Source organism: Phascolarctos cinereus, unplaced genomic scaffold, assembly GCF_003287225.1.
Source record: "Phascolarctos cinereus isolate Bilbo 61053 unplaced genomic scaffold, phaCin_HiC Scaffold_1;HRSCAF=81, whole genome shotgun sequence".
NCBI lineage: Eukaryota > Metazoa > Chordata > Mammalia > Diprotodontia > Phascolarctidae > Phascolarctos > Phascolarctos cinereus.
This window is the reverse complement of record NW_027555514.1, coordinates 68,465,383-68,481,998: the sequence shown is the minus strand read 5'-3', so window position 1 is coordinate 68,481,998 and position 16,616 is coordinate 68,465,383. Positions and strand designations below refer to the sequence as shown.

The window sequence follows — 16,616 nt, the reverse complement described above, 5'->3', positions numbered from 1 at the left end:
TAAGTTGAATTTTCTATGGGTACCGTGCCAGCCACAGAGGAAAGACTCTTCTTTTTGATGTTTCCAAAGAGAAGCAATAATGAGAAAAATAGCTTGGAGAGCACAATGCAAATGTGTATGTGTGTGTGTGTGTGTGTGTGTGTGTGTGTGTGTGTGTGTGTGTGTATGTGCATACCCATGATCTGTGATTTCATCAATGTGGGGAATGCCCAGCATAGAAACTCCTCTACTGATGTAGATTAGCAGCTTGACTATAACTAATGAACTTACAGAGATTCTGGGGTCTTGAGAGCCTTGCTTCTGGTATAAATGAGTATGTTTTAGAAGCAAGACTTGAACCCAGGTCTTCCTGACTACAAACTGCTGCATCTCATTCTATTTAGATTATATTATTTCAAATGGAAGTCATACAACTGGATTGATTTTGGCGTGTCCTCTTAAAGCAAAGGTGATCCTCTATCAGCTGCTGAACACCTCAAAGAGAAGGACGATGAATCTATCAACAAGCACTTATTAAGTGCCTTTTAGGAGGCAGGCACTGTGCTAAACGCTGGAGATACAAAAACCGAGATGGAAAAGTCTCTGTCCTCAAGAAGCCTACTTTTGTAGCAGGGAAATAAACACATGTAAGGATATATTAAATCCAGGGACAGCGACTGAACCTGTGTTTTCAAATAAATACAAGGTAATTCAAGGGAAGATGGCAAGGAGAAACAAAGGCAGAGGGATATTCAAATTGTCTGATTTATATCCCTGCCCTCAGATTTGGGTTTTTGGTAACCTTAGTCTCAATGGGAAGGAATTTAATCACAAGACTTGAGGTTGATGGATATTTGGAACTGCAGGTAGGGTGAAATATATCTTCCTCTAGGGAAAATATAGTCAGGAATAGACTTCAGAGTGAAGATGTAATAAAGTATTCTATCAGTACTCAGTAGCTTTGCTCACACAATTTACCTAGTGCCTCCATCTTCCATTTTACGCTAAGCTGAAGTCAAACAGTACATTTTCTGGCATAACTTATTGTTTTTCTAAAGGTGTTTGATTTTACAGTAGTTACTGTTGAGCCAAAGAGTACTGATAATTGTTTCCAGAACAGTGGCATGAATAAATTATCAAATTGAAAGTGATAGCAAATCAGACATAATGCAAACTTAGAGTTACTGTCTCTTTACCATGTAAACAAACCCAAACCCTGTTATTTATAAACTTGATAACAAGAAATGGGAACTTGGTGCATTTAAAATCAGGGACCTAGTTCCATATTCTCAGAAGAATACAAATTTCTTAAAGGCAGGAACTTTCATTTTTGTCTTTGCTCCAAGTGCCCAACACAGTGTCTTGCACATAACAGGTTCTTATTATATAGTAAACTGATTTTGAACTGAATTAAATTAACTATAAGGCAGCAAGGTTGTACAGTAGATACAGCACTGGCCCCAGAGTCAGGAAGACTTCTCTCCATGGGTTCAAATCTGGCTTCAAACAATTACTAGCAGCATGAGCCTGGGCAAGCCACTTAACCCTGTTTGCTTCAGTTTCTTCATCTATAAAATGTGCTGGAGAAGGAACTGGCAAACCACTCCAATATCTTTGCCAAGAAAACCCCAAATGGGGTCACCAAGAGTCAAGCACAACTGAAAAAAATCATGAAACAGCAACAAATTAACTATACTTCAAGATTCACTTAATGGGAATTTTTCAAATCTCTTTGGCTGTATCTGCCTCTAACCTTTTCCTTTTTCTTTTAGAACAGCTCAACTTGTTCATTTCTAAAATGCAGATGCGTATACAAAGGACTGGGAAACTGAGTCTGAGCAATTAAAGAGTTGTAACAGTGGCCATCCCATGGAACATGAATGGAGAAGTGGTTTCACTTCTCACAGTGGAGAAAAGGCCCGTCCCCAAATATGTTTTATGGATAGGTGGGATTGGAGATTGATAGAAGCTTCAGCCAGGTATATTCAAGTCACTGAAGCTATCATTTTTTCTTCAGACCTTGAAGTTTTTAAACCAAACATAAAAGTCACCCCTACTAGTTTATTTTTGTCTTCAGTATTATTGGCATTAATAGCATTTTATCAGAAATTATCCATTTTTCCTTAAATAGAAATGTTTACAATGTTTGTAGCTTCCTAAATGTGCCAAAATTTCATGCAGAAAAACACTTCTCACTGTACAAAGACATAGTAGAAAAATAGGATTAGAAAAGGTGATTTTATAGGAAACTTTTCTTAAATATATCCATTCTGTAGAATTAGGTACAGCCATATTGCTGAACCATTTTTTAGGATGGGGACAGTCATTCATTGTCATCTCTTTTCTATTCTCTTATGAGAAGAGGCAGCTAGTTGGTTCAGTAGATAAATCACTGGGCTTGGAATCAGGAACACTCATTCCAAATCTGGCCTCAGACACTTAGTAGGTGTGTGACCCTGGGCAAGTCACTTAATCCTGTTTGCCTCAGTTTCCTCACCTGTAAAACGAGCTGGAGAAGGAAATGGCAAACCACTCCAGTGTCCTTGCCAAGAAAACCCCCAGTGGGGTCATGAAGAAGCAGACACAACTGAACACACAACATCTCACAAGTGGTACAATCCAGCATATGTCTGGATAACATAATGTTTAAGGGCATCTGGGTGGTGCAGTGGATAGAGTAAAGGGCCTGAAATCAGGAAGGCTCATTGTCCTGAGGTCAAATCCAGCCTCAGACTCTTATTAGCTGTGTGACTCTGGGAAACTCACTTAAATTTGCCTCAGTTCCTCATCTATAAAATGAGCTGGAGAAGGAAATGGCAAACCACTCTAGTATCTTTGCCAAGAAAGCCTCAAATAGGGTCACAAAGAGTAGGACCAGACTGAAAGAAAATGGTCAGAGGTTCTTCTTTTAAACAAACTCCTTTGCATTCAATTCAATTCAGTTCAGTTCAATTTAAGTGCTCACCAAGGGCAAAGTATAGCCACTGAGTTTATAAATTCAAACAACTGACCTTAAGGAGTTTGCAATCTACTGGAGACATGACTGTTGTGACAGCAATGACTGATCCCTAGTTTCAGATTGTTCGAGTGTCAAAAGCATTGTTTTCTTCATTTTGTTGATAGATCTGGGGGTTCTGTTGGGAAATGGAAGATATCCTTAAAAAAACAGCACCACCTACAATAATAACGTGCAACATCTCTTCCTGGAATGCATTCTGTCATTGTTCTCCTAGTGGATGTCAGGATCTTCCTGTTCAAGAAGCAGCTCCAGGGTAAGGCTCTCTCTCTTCACTTGAATTTGGTCAGCACTCAGGCACATTCCAGCCTGGTCATTTTCATTAACATGGTTTTCACTGTGCTTCAAGCAATCATTTAACCTAGTGAATCATTTAACCTTATGAAGCCCGTGGGGAAGTCATAAAGTCCACCATCTTTCTGAGTCCCATCATGCAATGTTAGTGAGGATACAACTATAACAGAGTCATTAGTTTTCTGTTAAAGATAATATTAATGGAAAAGCAAAGTAGGGGGTTATCCCTCTGGAGAAACTATAAGTTGAAGATGATTAATGTTGCAAAGAAATACCTTTCTTAGTGAACAAATGGCCTTTGCACTGGAATGAGCTTTATTAGGCTGCAAAATTAGATTTCAGATGGAACAAAATGTTCTCACTTTTACTGTAAAAGAAATGACACATTTATACGAATACCTTCAGTGTATTTTCTACAGAGGGTATATTATTTTAGGAGAGGTTCATCATATGTTTTTAATTGTGGTTCTCTCCTATACTTTTCAAATGGATTTTATTCCTTCTTCTGTCATAATTATTCTCTGTTGATTAGGTCAGTTGAGCAACAGATCTTCTGGGAAGACTTTTATGTCCTAGTTATTTTTGTCAGTCGGGCAAATAGAGTCATCATCAAAGCATCCCCCTCACATACACCCTGACTTGCTATTTGTTTTTTCTCTCTTTATACTCAGTCCCACATATTCTAATGTCATGACTTCAGCCACCTCTCCTGTCTGATCATAACTTTTAAATCTATATCTCCAAGCATGTCTTCTCCATTTCTCCAACAGCCTAGGAGGACTTACTTACTTGCAAGTGCTATAAGCTCAAAATTTACATGTGTGAAAACCAAACTCCCCATTCCACCCTGAAAAGACAACAATCCCCATGATTAATCATGTCAATCCCCTTCTTAACAACCATCATTGCTTCCTTGTTTCCTATAGCATTAAACAGAACCTCCTCTTCAGTGATTTTCAACATCCTCCAACATCCAGCCTCATTCTACCTTTTCAATTCTATTTTCCACCAGTCTCGAGCACATGCCTTCTATTCTAATCAATATCTTTAATGCCCCATTAATTTACTATGTTCATTCCTGAAACTGTGTCATCTTTGCTCCTGTTCTGCCCCTCACTTATAATTTCAGATTGCATTTAATTTGATTGACAAAAATTTTAATTCCTTATTTTGTACAACTACTGTGGTAGGATTTGTGAATGCAAAGATATGATGCAGACTCTGCTTTCAAGGAATTTATACTCTAATTTGTTGATAAGATGCATATGAACAAAAGGAAAGTGACAAGTGATGATGAGAGGTTTAGCAAAGTGCAGTGAGAAATTTGAGGGAGAGAATGCTTTTATGGATGTGGGCAGTATGAGAAGGTGTCATTGAGGTGGCCTCTGAGTTGTGACTTGGAGGAAAGAAAGAACCCTATGAATTTGTCAGTTTGTTTAGGTATCAAGCTAGATCCTCTTATACCTGTGCAATTAATTTTTTGTTACAAAAATTAAGGACTTTAGACTCCTTTCTAGTATGGTTCATCTTGTCAGCCCCTTGTTTCAGCCTATTATGAGTATCCTCAATACTAATTTTGTCATGTAACTTATTAGCTCTCCCTCCTAGCTTTGTGACATTTAAAAATGTTAAACAGGGCAGAGTCAGAGACAGAACACTTTGACACAGCACAGAGGCAGTATTGTGTAGTGGAAAGGGCATTGGCTTTTGAGTCAGATGGATGGGGGGTTTCAATTTCTGCCTTGTCATTTATTATCTATGTGACCATGGACAAGTCACTTTCTCTCAGCCTTGGGTTTCCTATCTATCTACCAAATGAGGGGAGTGGAATAGATACCCTCTGAGGTCACTTCCAGTTTGAAATCTATGATCCTCTGCTCTCTGCAGTTTCATCCAGCTCTAAATGCTATGGCCCTTCAGTGTAACACCAGATCATGCATACTCACTCTTTGGCTTAGAGTTAGTGGTAAAATTTTTCTAAGCCGGCTCATGAGGAGCATTAAGGTCTTTTTAGGAAGAAGAATCATTTACAAAAAAAGATTGTATGAACATATTTTACAAGCCCTGAAGACCAAAAGGCAGCAGAAAAAATATCAAATTAAATTTTACATGTAGGACACATATATAGAAAAATAGGAAGAATGTTGGGTTGGTTTTTTTTTCTGGTTTGTTAACCTTCTCAAACAACTGTTACCATTCATGCTAGTCTGTGCAATTCGTTCTCTAGATATTCCTCTTAATTTGCTGAAATCAAGTTTGCCAAATAATAATGGAGAACTGCTTAGGCTTGGAGAGAGTTCTGAGTGTACCATTCCCCACCTCTAGGTGAATTTTGAGCATTTCTTTAGCAGAGACTATTAAAGATAGAGGTAGTGGGGTCACTATGTCTTCCAGGCTACTGGCAGCCTTTGATGGATGAATGGAATAATACCAGCTAAGCATTTAAAGAGAATAGATTGAGGGTCAATTAGGATATCCTGTTAATGACTGGATCAATAAAGAGTATTTCTTTGGAGAAGACACACCCAACCCTAATTTTGACATTAGAATAGGGTGAGATTTGGAGGGAAGATTCAGACACCCCATCTGAAAGTAGAATCATGCTGCTGACCTCCACATAAGCAAGACCAGAATTGAAGTCTAGTGGGGAGAGGCTCCAAGAAGCAGAGGGCATGGCATTCTGCAAGCTGACACTTGGACCCTCTGGCTGCTTGAATCTCTTTGTGAGTGCATAGATAAGGTATCAAATGTACTAAGTGAAAATCCCTGGTCTACTCATTGTGGGGGCTGTGTATTCTAAAGGATGAAGAGAATTTGTAGGCATCCTTTGTTAGTATTTAGGACATTCACTCATTCATTAGTTCTATTTACTCAGGAATGGGTCGCTGGAGCTGGGGGGGTAGGGGATGCTTATGGCCTGCAGGCAGGCCAAAGGATTTTCGGGGCTGCAAAAAAATATAGAGAGGATGTTTTCTTCTACATTTTTCATGGCCCACCTGAAGTCCTTTGGCGGCAGGCGGGCTATAAATACCCATGGGCGCGCAGGTTGTGCCGGCCCCGATCTATTAGGTGCCTACTGGTGCAAAGCATTGTGGTAAGAATTGAGAGAGGTAAAAAGATCATTAAAACATGATCCCTGACTTCATGGAAAGTTGTCAGTATCTTGCATGCCTGAGAAAGAATGTAGAGCTAGAAGATGCTAGCTGAGGAAAGAATACCATGGCAGCAACAAGATGGAGGTCTTGGAATCAAGATGATCTGCATCTAATACTTATAAAGATAAGTGACTCACCTTCACCAAGCCTCAGTTTCTAAGTGTGAACATGGGCTCACACAACTATGCTGAAGTTCAGTTTCTTCACCTGTAAAATGGGGTTGTCCTGTAGTACGGTGCCTCACACAGTTGTTACGAGGCTTAAATTCAACAATATAAGCATTATAAAATGTCAGTTACCATTACACCACACAACCTCTTTATAGAATCCCTTGAATGCTTCCCAAATGTTTCCATTGTCTCTTTTATATCCTAAGATATTGCAAGTTTTCCGTCAAATTATTCAAGAAAGATCCTTAATAAGAATTGGGGAACACATCAAGGTCTTGAGGTTTCATTGATGTGGGAACTGCCCCAATATCTCAGATTTGCAACCTGCATTGTCTGAGGCTCAACAGTGATTTGCCAGGGTCACACAGATAGAAAATATCAGAAATGGGATTTAATCCAAGTCTTCCTCGCTCCAAGTCCAGCATCCTCTCCACAACGTCATGCTGGCTCTCACATTTATAGGTATATATGTATAAGTGTGTGTGTGACACACCCACACATACATGTGTGTGTATATGTATGCATATATACACATATATAATTTTATACATAAATATACACACACATTTATAAGCTTCATCTGCACATATGTGTATATTGTATATTCACATAATAGTCCTTGAAGGTCTAGGTCCTTTTAACAAATGACCATTTTCACTCCCTTTAATTAACTTTAATAAGATAAATTTCATTAAGCAGTTTGTTCTATTAAACCCAAGTCATCTTCGCACTGCTCCCAAATTTATGGTCTCTAATTTCAGCAGGCATCATATTTATCAAAACTATTAAGATGATACTGTACGTTTCGTGGTGACTTACAGTTGCTATAAAGATGGTTTCTTTGTTTCCCGTGCTGATCACATCAGGCATGCATAAGTCAGCTCAGTAACTTCTCTTTCCCTCTCAAAGGGTAGAAGAGGATCAGGCAGCCAGCTGTGATGTACAGTCAGTAGCGGCTGCAATGTGGCCAGCAGATCTTCCCCTGTGTGAGGAGAGTGATAGAGTGTGGGGCACAACTGTCACTGTTTTATGGTTGTTCACAATTTAAAAGTTAGTCAGCAGCAGAAGCAGGGAGTGAAAAGGGTGAAGGAGAAGACTGTCCGTAGCCAGCATTAGGTTTCATGACAGACAACCTTACTGGTTTTAAAGAAGGATGAAAAAAAAAGGGAGGAACATTTGGACCCAATTAAGGAACAAATGTGGAAAACAAGGAACAGTTGGTTACCTCTCCATATTGGGCAGGGTATGGGGGAGGTATTTTGATGTATAATCGTAATTTTGGAAGTTATGCAACTTAGAGCAAAGAAGAAATTTAAATTAATTTTACAGGGCAGTCAATGCTCGGGCCAAGAAAGCCGAGGGGACCAATTAAAAGAAGGTGATTGGGAGGGTGAGAAAGAGCCTAAGTTCACAAGACTTTGGGGATATATAAACAAAATGGAAAGAGTCCTGTTAAGAAGCAAGCTATACAAAGTTGCAGCATGGAGCAGAAATCTTTGCTCAATAATATTAACTCATATTTCCATAACACTTTAAGGTTTCCTCACAATGACCTCGTGAAGTTGGTAGTTCTAGTGTTATTTTTTATTTTGCAGATGAGGAAACTAAGTCTCAGAAGAGGTTAAGCCCAGCCCTTCCATAGTTCAGATACTCCTTTGCCTTTCCATTCAGTTGTGTTCTCTGGAATCCCTAGTCTCTTGTTAATTAACTTTACTTCAGCCTAGATCTCTTTGCCTTAGATTTTTTCCTTTTCTTTCTGACCCTCATCAAAATCCCAGTTCTCTTCAGAAAATACTGCATCTCTGGTCACTCTCATCAATAAAAATTGATCCTTTTCTTATGCCTTTCACTGATGGGGTCTTCGTCCAACACCCCTTGTCAACAAGGTCTGCCACTTTCAGGCCCTCCCTTTGCTGACCTTGTTCTACAACTTCCTACCTCTGAGATTCACTCTATCTGCCTATATCACGCTACTCAATTCCATTTTGCCATACTATGCTAAACTCCAGGTCATTCTCTTTCCTTTCTCAAGGAGTAATTTCAGTACCTGATTCACAACCTTCATCTCCATCTCCATAATCAAATACTTCAATCTGCCTGTTGATGTCTTCTTGAATGTTCTAGCCTCTCAGTTTATCAATTTTCTCAACTTCCATGTTCTATATCTTATTCCCAACACAGCCATGTATGTTCTTTAGAACATCACTCATAACTGCTACCTTCATGACCATCAACTTGGAAATTCCCCTTTCTGATCATCACCTCCTATCTTTCTATCTCTCCCTCTGTCTCATACCTCCGAATATTTTTTCTTCATCTTCATTGTGACCACTATTCTCTCCATCCTCTGTTCTCCTAATCTATCACTGTTTCCCTGACCTCACTTTATAATACCCAATTTAAAATTTTGTACTTATTGGTGGAGCTAAGACTCAGTACAACCATTCTGTAAAATGATTTGGAATGATTTTCAAAGTAACCAAAACATTTCTACCCTTTGACCCTGAACTCTCAGTTCTAGGCATATACCACAAAAAGGCCAAAGACAGAGGGAAAGGTCCCATATACACTAACAAATTCATATCATAAGTGGAACCGAAGAACTGGAAACAAAACAGATGTCCCTAGGCATCTCAAACACAACATGTTCAAAACAGAATTCCTTATCTGCTCATCCACAACCCTGCCCTCTTACAAATTTCCCTATGATTGATGAGGGCAACACCATCCTTTCAGTCACATGGGTTCTCCATTTAATATTGTCCCTAGCTTTTCATGCCCACTTGTCCTATGTAGACAGTCAGGTGCCAGATCTCATTATTTCCATTTTCACATTTCTCGAATAAATCCCTTCCTCTCAGCTCATCCAGACTCCACACTAGTTCAGGCTCTCAGCATTTTTCACCTAGATTATTGTAAGAGCTTTCTAATTGGTCTCCCTGTCTCGTCTCTCCTTGCCCTGTGGTCCTCCGCTGAGCTGCCAAAAGGATTTACCATGCTACTCTTCTACTCAATAAACTTCAATCATTCCCTCTTGTCTCTAGGGTTCAATATAAACTCCCCTGTTTGACATTTAGAGCTCTTTACGACCTGGCCTCATCTTCTCCTTCTAGTCTTTTTTTTACACATTACACCCCTCGACACCCTTTATGATCCAGCCACACTGGCCTATTTTCCATTTTTCTATTTCCCATCTCTCTATGCCTTTACACTGGTTGTACTCTATGCCTGGAATGCTCTCCCTCTTTTCCTCCACTTTTTAGAGTCTCTGACTCCCTTTAAGACTTAATTCAATTGCTGTCTTCTTCAAGAGAAGCACCCCAGCTGCTAATGACTTCTCTAGGTTGCCTTCGTCTACTGTGTACCTATTCCACCTTCTGCATACCTATTTATGTGCATGTTGTCTTTCCCATGAGAATGTAAGATCAATGGGCAGGAACCTTTTTTTTTTTTTGTATCCCTGATACTTAGCACAATGCCTGGAACATAGTAATCACTTAATAAATGCTTGTTGATTGATTAGGGGAATGACTAAGCAGACTGTGGAACATGAGTAAGAAATGCTGAATATAAAGGATTCATAGAAGTATAGGAAGGCATACAAATTAATGCAGAGTGAAGTACACAGAACCAGGAAAACAATACATGCAACTACTTAGAATGATATGAATGGGATGAACCAAAAAAACAGAATACTTGATTATATTAATAAGCAAGCTTAGCCCCAAAGAAAAGATCAGAACATGTACCTTCCTCACTCTTGTTCAGGGCTGGGGGACTATGGGTGGGAAGATTGTACAGGTGCAGCTGATGCGTTGAGTTTACTTAACTACCTTTTTCCTTTAAATTTTTTTTTTATTGTTACTATGTATGACTCACTAGATTGGGGAAGAAATGAGATATATTCTTAAATAAAGGTGATGTAAAGGAAGTCTTTTAATAACTATATTTCAGTATAGTTGGTTTCCTTTATAATCCTATACATTTTATTTTATTAACTTTAAAACATTATTCTGCTAAGGGGCCTATGATAATAATGTTAAAAATTCCCTGCTATAGACCATCTTATCTTCTACGGCCATAAGTCCCTTGATCACCCCCCAAAGAAGTGAATAATGCTTACCTTCTGGGATATGCTTATGATAATGAATTCCGAGTATCTCCCCATTTCCATTTTTTCTCTCCATCTGCTTGTTATTGTCAGAAATTCCTTGAATGGGGATGTATTTTCTAATCTTTAGTCAGAAATAAAAAGATACACTTGATAAAGCCTGGTTGAGAGAGTCCTTTGAGCCAGCCTCACTCACTCTTATAGGCTCCAGGGCCAGAAGGGACTTTAGCGATCATGCAGCCCAGTGTGTCATGGACCCCTTTGGTGAAGTCTGGGGAAGCCCTTGGATGGCCCTTTTCTTGGAATAATGTTTTTAAATGATTGAAGGAAATGCTAATTTTCAGCTAGAGGTTGATGAAGGATGGAGAGTGATGGTGTTTAGAGTCCAGTAGGACACTAGGTCCCTAATGAGGAAGAGGCTATCATCATGGGGTTTGGGGAGTAAAGCTCCCAGGGAAGGGAGCCTGAGAACACCAAAGACAACTTTTTCCCACTGCACAATTTTGCCCAGAATCTAAACTACTCACCTGCAACTGTACAGGGATAGTGAGAAGCTGTTTGAAAATGGACAGACCACAGGTACCCTAAGTGTCATCATCCTTGGAAGATGTGACTACAAAGCAAAGAAACATCCTCCCATTCCAGACAAACATAAGCCTATTACTTTACAATCATCCTTTATGTTTCTCTCCTTCACATTACCAATCCTCTACATGTGGTAGGGACTGGTCATTGAGCTGTAGACAGCATCAACAGTATTCCTCCTGACTGATGATGGATATTTTAAAAAAAGACTCCTACGTAAAGGAACTTTATTCCCAGAGGACTTGGTAATCAAGGTATTGACTTGCGATTATATACTACTAATAATAGCTTGCATTTATATAGCACTTTAAAGTTTATAAAATATTATCACATTTGGTTCTCACAAATCTGGGAGGGAGGTGCTACTATTATCCCCATTTTTACAGATAAAAAAAACAAAAGAAATGGAGGTTAAATGACTTAGGTAGGGTCACACAACTAGTCAGGCAGGATTTGAATTTAGGTCTTCTTTTCTTCAAGTTCAGCACTCTCTCCATTGTGACACCTAGCTTTAAGTTTTAGAACACTGGCCTCTTTACTTATCTTGAAAACTTATTTTTTAAGAGAATAGGCTAGAGAAAATGGAAAAGAATGTCTGTATGATGCTTATAAAGCATATACATTTGGTTATAAAATGGTACATCCCAGGGAGCAAAGAAGATCTCAATAAGTTTAGGTTCAAAAATGTACCATTTCAAGGTCAAGATGACCATAATCAGTGTCAAATACTCTGCTTTTTCCTGATCAAGAAACTAATTTTGAGGCTCCTTGGAGAACCTAACTTTTTTGATGTCTGCAGATTTGGTCTCTAATGATAATGTAAATACAGATTACTTAGCCATTTACAAACAGGTGTTCACTAGTATTGGACTTCCAACGAGGTACATATGGTGAGATCCAGCCCTTACCCATATAATTAAGAAACAAAAATAGAGCAGTAGAACGTCTGCTCATGGAAGTTAAAATAAAGAATGGGAGGTGTTATTGGTTGACTAGAAAAGGTCAATTTAAAAATGGCTTTAATAATGCGTTTCAGAACACAGGACACTTTAACAGTTCCTTAACTCTATGGACACAGGTTTAAAAACTAAATCATAGAAAGGTGATAATTAACATGACTGAATGCTATCAGTTTACAGGACCTTAGATAGAACTGAAAGGGACAGTAGAGTTCATCTATCCCAAGGTTCCATTTATATGAGGACAATGAGCTATGGATAGCAATGTGCCCAAAGTTAGACAGCAAATAAGTGGAAAGCTGGGACTTACATGCTTAGAAGCATGCAGCATAGGTATACCCCAATTCTGGAGCCCTTTTCTGCAATGATTTTAGGGTAGGTTATTTTGGGTAATCATAACTATGGGGCTCAAGGCTCCATATTAGTGTACATTCTATTTACAGACCTTAAATCGAAGAACCAGAGTATTTAATTGAGATAGACTAGGAAGTGGAAGAACAAGGGGAAATGAAGATGTAGAATCATTCTCAGTGCCTCCAAACACAATTGGGCACAATCCTGAAAACAAATGAAGGGAGTGCTCACTGTCACAGTCAGACTGGCTAGAGCTCCCCGTCAGGCTTCTAAAGGTATCCTGGAGACTGTTGAGGTTCTGGGTGTGTTTCCTCGGCACTGTTAGCCACTACTGAACAGCACCCCAATTCCATTTAGCCAGTTAACATCAACTAGCTTTTACAAAGGGAGATTTACTTTGAAGATAGAGCAAGAATAAACTTTTCCCCCTCAACACTTCAGGAGCAGACTCTTCCCCATACTCCCTTGGTCTCAAGAAAAATTGAACTCAAACAACCTAATTTCTACAGCGCATTGGTCCCACTGAATTAGGTCTAAATGCGTCACTGCTTTTGAGCAATCCCACTCAAGTTGCTGTTAGACTCCCCATTCTTCAGGGCATCAGTGTAGGCTAGCTACAAAACCCATTGTGGACTTGGCTTCCAGATTCCAGGACTTTGAGTTATTCACTCTCCCAACTTTTTGAAATTCACTAAGTCATAGCTTTGAAATTAGTTTCCTTCACCTAAAATGAAAGAACAAAGGCTGACCCCTATTCACCGGGCCACACAGGGCCATAAAGGGAAAGTGTCCAAAGCCCCTTCCATTATAACATCATTTCTTTTCTCTCACCAGAAAACTCGTACAGGAAGGAGTCAATCTAAGGGAGATCAAACAAAAAGAGAAGAAGTAGACTCATGCCTTTTGAAATCCCTTCCTCCTCCTCCATCCTCTATACTAGTTCTAACTCTACAACTGCTATTCGTTATATGGTTAGCAAAAGGGAAACAATTACAGAATGTCTACCCATGTCCCAATTTTTCCCCAAGGCCATTCCATCTCCATGACACTTCGAGGAGCAGGCTGCCCAGCCTGTTCCATGTGGGGCATTACATCAGCAACACTTTGCACGAACTCATAAGGGGTATTGGGCAGTCCCTTGTTTTACTAGTTCTGGGGCTAAAGGATTGAGGAAACTATCTCTTTTATGCAGGTGCACTGGGTGAAGGAAAGAGTCAGTCATTATACATCTCTACTCTGCTTGGTTTTAGTGATAGGCATGGAGATCTGTTAAAGCCTCCTAGGCACAGAACTTAATCTCACTGGCTGCTGAGTCATCAGGATTCTTCCAGGACTCTTAAGTTTAGGGATAACATGGCAAGCTTACTCACTTACCCCTCTTTCTTCTCATCAACCTTACTGAAGCCTGGCTGCATCTTCCAACGTCTTCATTCTAGTTACTTCCTTTTTTAATCTACCATCAATCTGAATCCTTGTCACTCTTTGTGCCCAGACATATAACCTCCTGGGAAATAGAGTAAAAGAGATTCCTATAATTAAAGAATAGTCTTTGGGCCCTACACAACATGAATAAATAAATTTAAAGACCATTTTATAAAGTGTTGACTATGTGTCAGACATTGTGCTAAGTATAGGAGACATAAATAGAAAAATGAAAAAGTCCCTGGTTCAAGGAGCTCACATCATAAGAAAGGAAGGCCTGAGGACTTTTCTTCTTAGTTATGCCTACTACATGCATATAAATATATGCACTGTAACTGGAAAGTAATGAGTCTGTTTACTTTATAGCCACCTCCCCAAACTGTACATTACTATTCTTTTTTGCATAATTCTATTATGATCTCATTCAGCAATCACTGAAATGACTACTGAGGGTGTGATCGCTTTTCCACAATGAGGAAAAATGCCATTTGGGGGAGAAGGGAGAATTAGCATCTATGGCCACCATCTGTGTGAGAGGTCTTTTGCTGTCTATTTCTGAGACTCATGCTTAGCCTCAAATCTATTCAAACAGATCAATGCCATTATTCCAGACCACACTCTAGGCTGGCTTGTCAAATGGCCTATTTCCCAAACCAACATGGTTCTGTCATAATGTTCATAGAATCCAAGAACTCTAGAATATCTGAGCTGTAAGAGAACTGAGAAATAAGTGATCTTGTCCAATGCTATCATTTTACAAGTGATAAACTCAGGCAAAGAAGGATTAAATCATTAAATTTGGCTAGAAGATTGCTGGATAATTGATGTCTTTATCTGAGGTCTGATTATTGGTTGTTGTCAATACACAAAAGGGTGGTTAGGGAAGACTTTGGTAAACATCGTTGGCACCATTGTCTTGAAACTGTCTAAGAGGAATTATTGGTATCTCTTTAAGTGGATAGATGCAGATAAAATATTGAGGAAAAAAGTTTTGAATTGGTTATTTTAAAAGTAAGTTCAGAAAATGACTTGATGTGAAACACCTCTACCTATGGATTCAGGGAGAAGGTCTGTATTTGGTAGGTGTTTGATTTCTGATTCACAAATATCTATGAAGAATCTATGGAGATGTCGGAGAAAAGAAGGTAAGAACGGATTTCTTTCTTGTACGAACTGTTTCATGTGTTATTTTATGAGAAGATCCTATAAAGAGAACTTTATTAAGATAATTCTATAAAAAGCTTGAGAGATTGTTTCCTGCCATTGCTGGAGAGAAGGTGAGGAAGACAAATGGGACGGAGATGAGCAGACATTCTCCCTTATTGGAACTTTTAATTGTGATATTATATTTTTAAAATATTATAAAGAAAATGAAAAGGAGTCAGCTATTGAGGTTGTGAAGTGATTCAGGCTGTGACGTCCATAGTGACATATTAGAAATAATTACAAATCGTGTTTATTAATTATTCTATATTTTAATAAATTATTCTATATTTATTTATTTAATGTTTATTTTATTTACTAGTTATTTAATATTAATATTTAGTATTGTTAATTTGATATTTATTTAATATTTAAATATAGAAAAATAAAATGCTTATTATTGGTTAAAGAAAAGATTTTTCTAGTTCATTAAATGACTAATATTTAATGAACTAGCATGGGGGCTTTAGATAATTAATCAATGAGATAGGGATCACAAGTTTATTAATGAGAAAAAAATTATCCAGACACACCCCTCAATCACAATAGAGCTTAGAAGGATAAATTTAAATGTAGAGCAAGGATTCAAATGTCAGTCTGAGACTGCATGACCTACAAGTGAGTGAAGCGGTGAGATCCCAGACTCCATTATACCTTGCTATACGTGGTGGCAGTGGTGGGTATCAAGTTGCTTCTTCCACCTGTTGCAATAATAAGTAAAAGGAAGAGAGCTTTATGGCCACATTAATCAGGGCCTGGCCCTGAGGCTCAGAAAGGATTCAAGTTCCCACAAATATTCAAAAAAAGTTGCATTTGAGCTTAGTTGCTTCACTCTCCCTGCTCAGTCCAAGGACATTTAAGTTGGAAACAAAGAGAACACCACTAATCACAATGACAGTTGGTGGATTTTTTTCTGTTTTGGCTTTACTGATTCTTATCACAAAGAAGAAACAGGAAAACAAACTTTTTTAAAAAATCCATTTCCAGGGTATGTGTATCATGCCTCAGTCATACAGATTCAGTCCCTTCTTCTACCCTCTTTATTTATGTCTACACTCCCAGATGATTATTAGAAAGTGCTGTAGGACTCAGTTATTGAAGGAAGACTCAGTTATGTTCCGTTTCCAGGGCAGACAAATGGACCAATTTAATCCATCAAAAAGCACCTACTATTGGTCAGACATTGTGATAATGCTGAGGATACAAGTACAAAGAATGAAACAACTCCTTCTTGGAAGGAATTTACATTCCAATGGGAGAGACAGCAAGGACACAACCACACACACACACACACACACACACACACACACATACACATACATACATATTTGTTTTTGTTCATTTGTTTCAGTTGGGTCCAATTCTTTA

At 38.7% G+C, this 16,616-nt stretch overlaps 1 long non-coding RNA gene across 1 annotated transcript in view; it reads left to right on the top strand.

Annotated features, from left to right (window-relative positions):
• Positions 1 to 329: 329 nt before the first annotated feature.
• The window catches only part of LOC110211262 (uncharacterized), a 48,303-nt gene continuing 32,016 nt past the window's right edge, over positions 330 to 16,616 (top strand). Inside the window, exons 1-2 of the long non-coding RNA XR_013485802.1 lie at positions 330 to 1,958; positions 3,103 to 3,251. This is a non-coding gene — a long non-coding RNA (uncharacterized LOC110211262). The remainder of the gene's footprint in view (positions 1,959 to 3,102; positions 3,252 to 16,616) is intronic.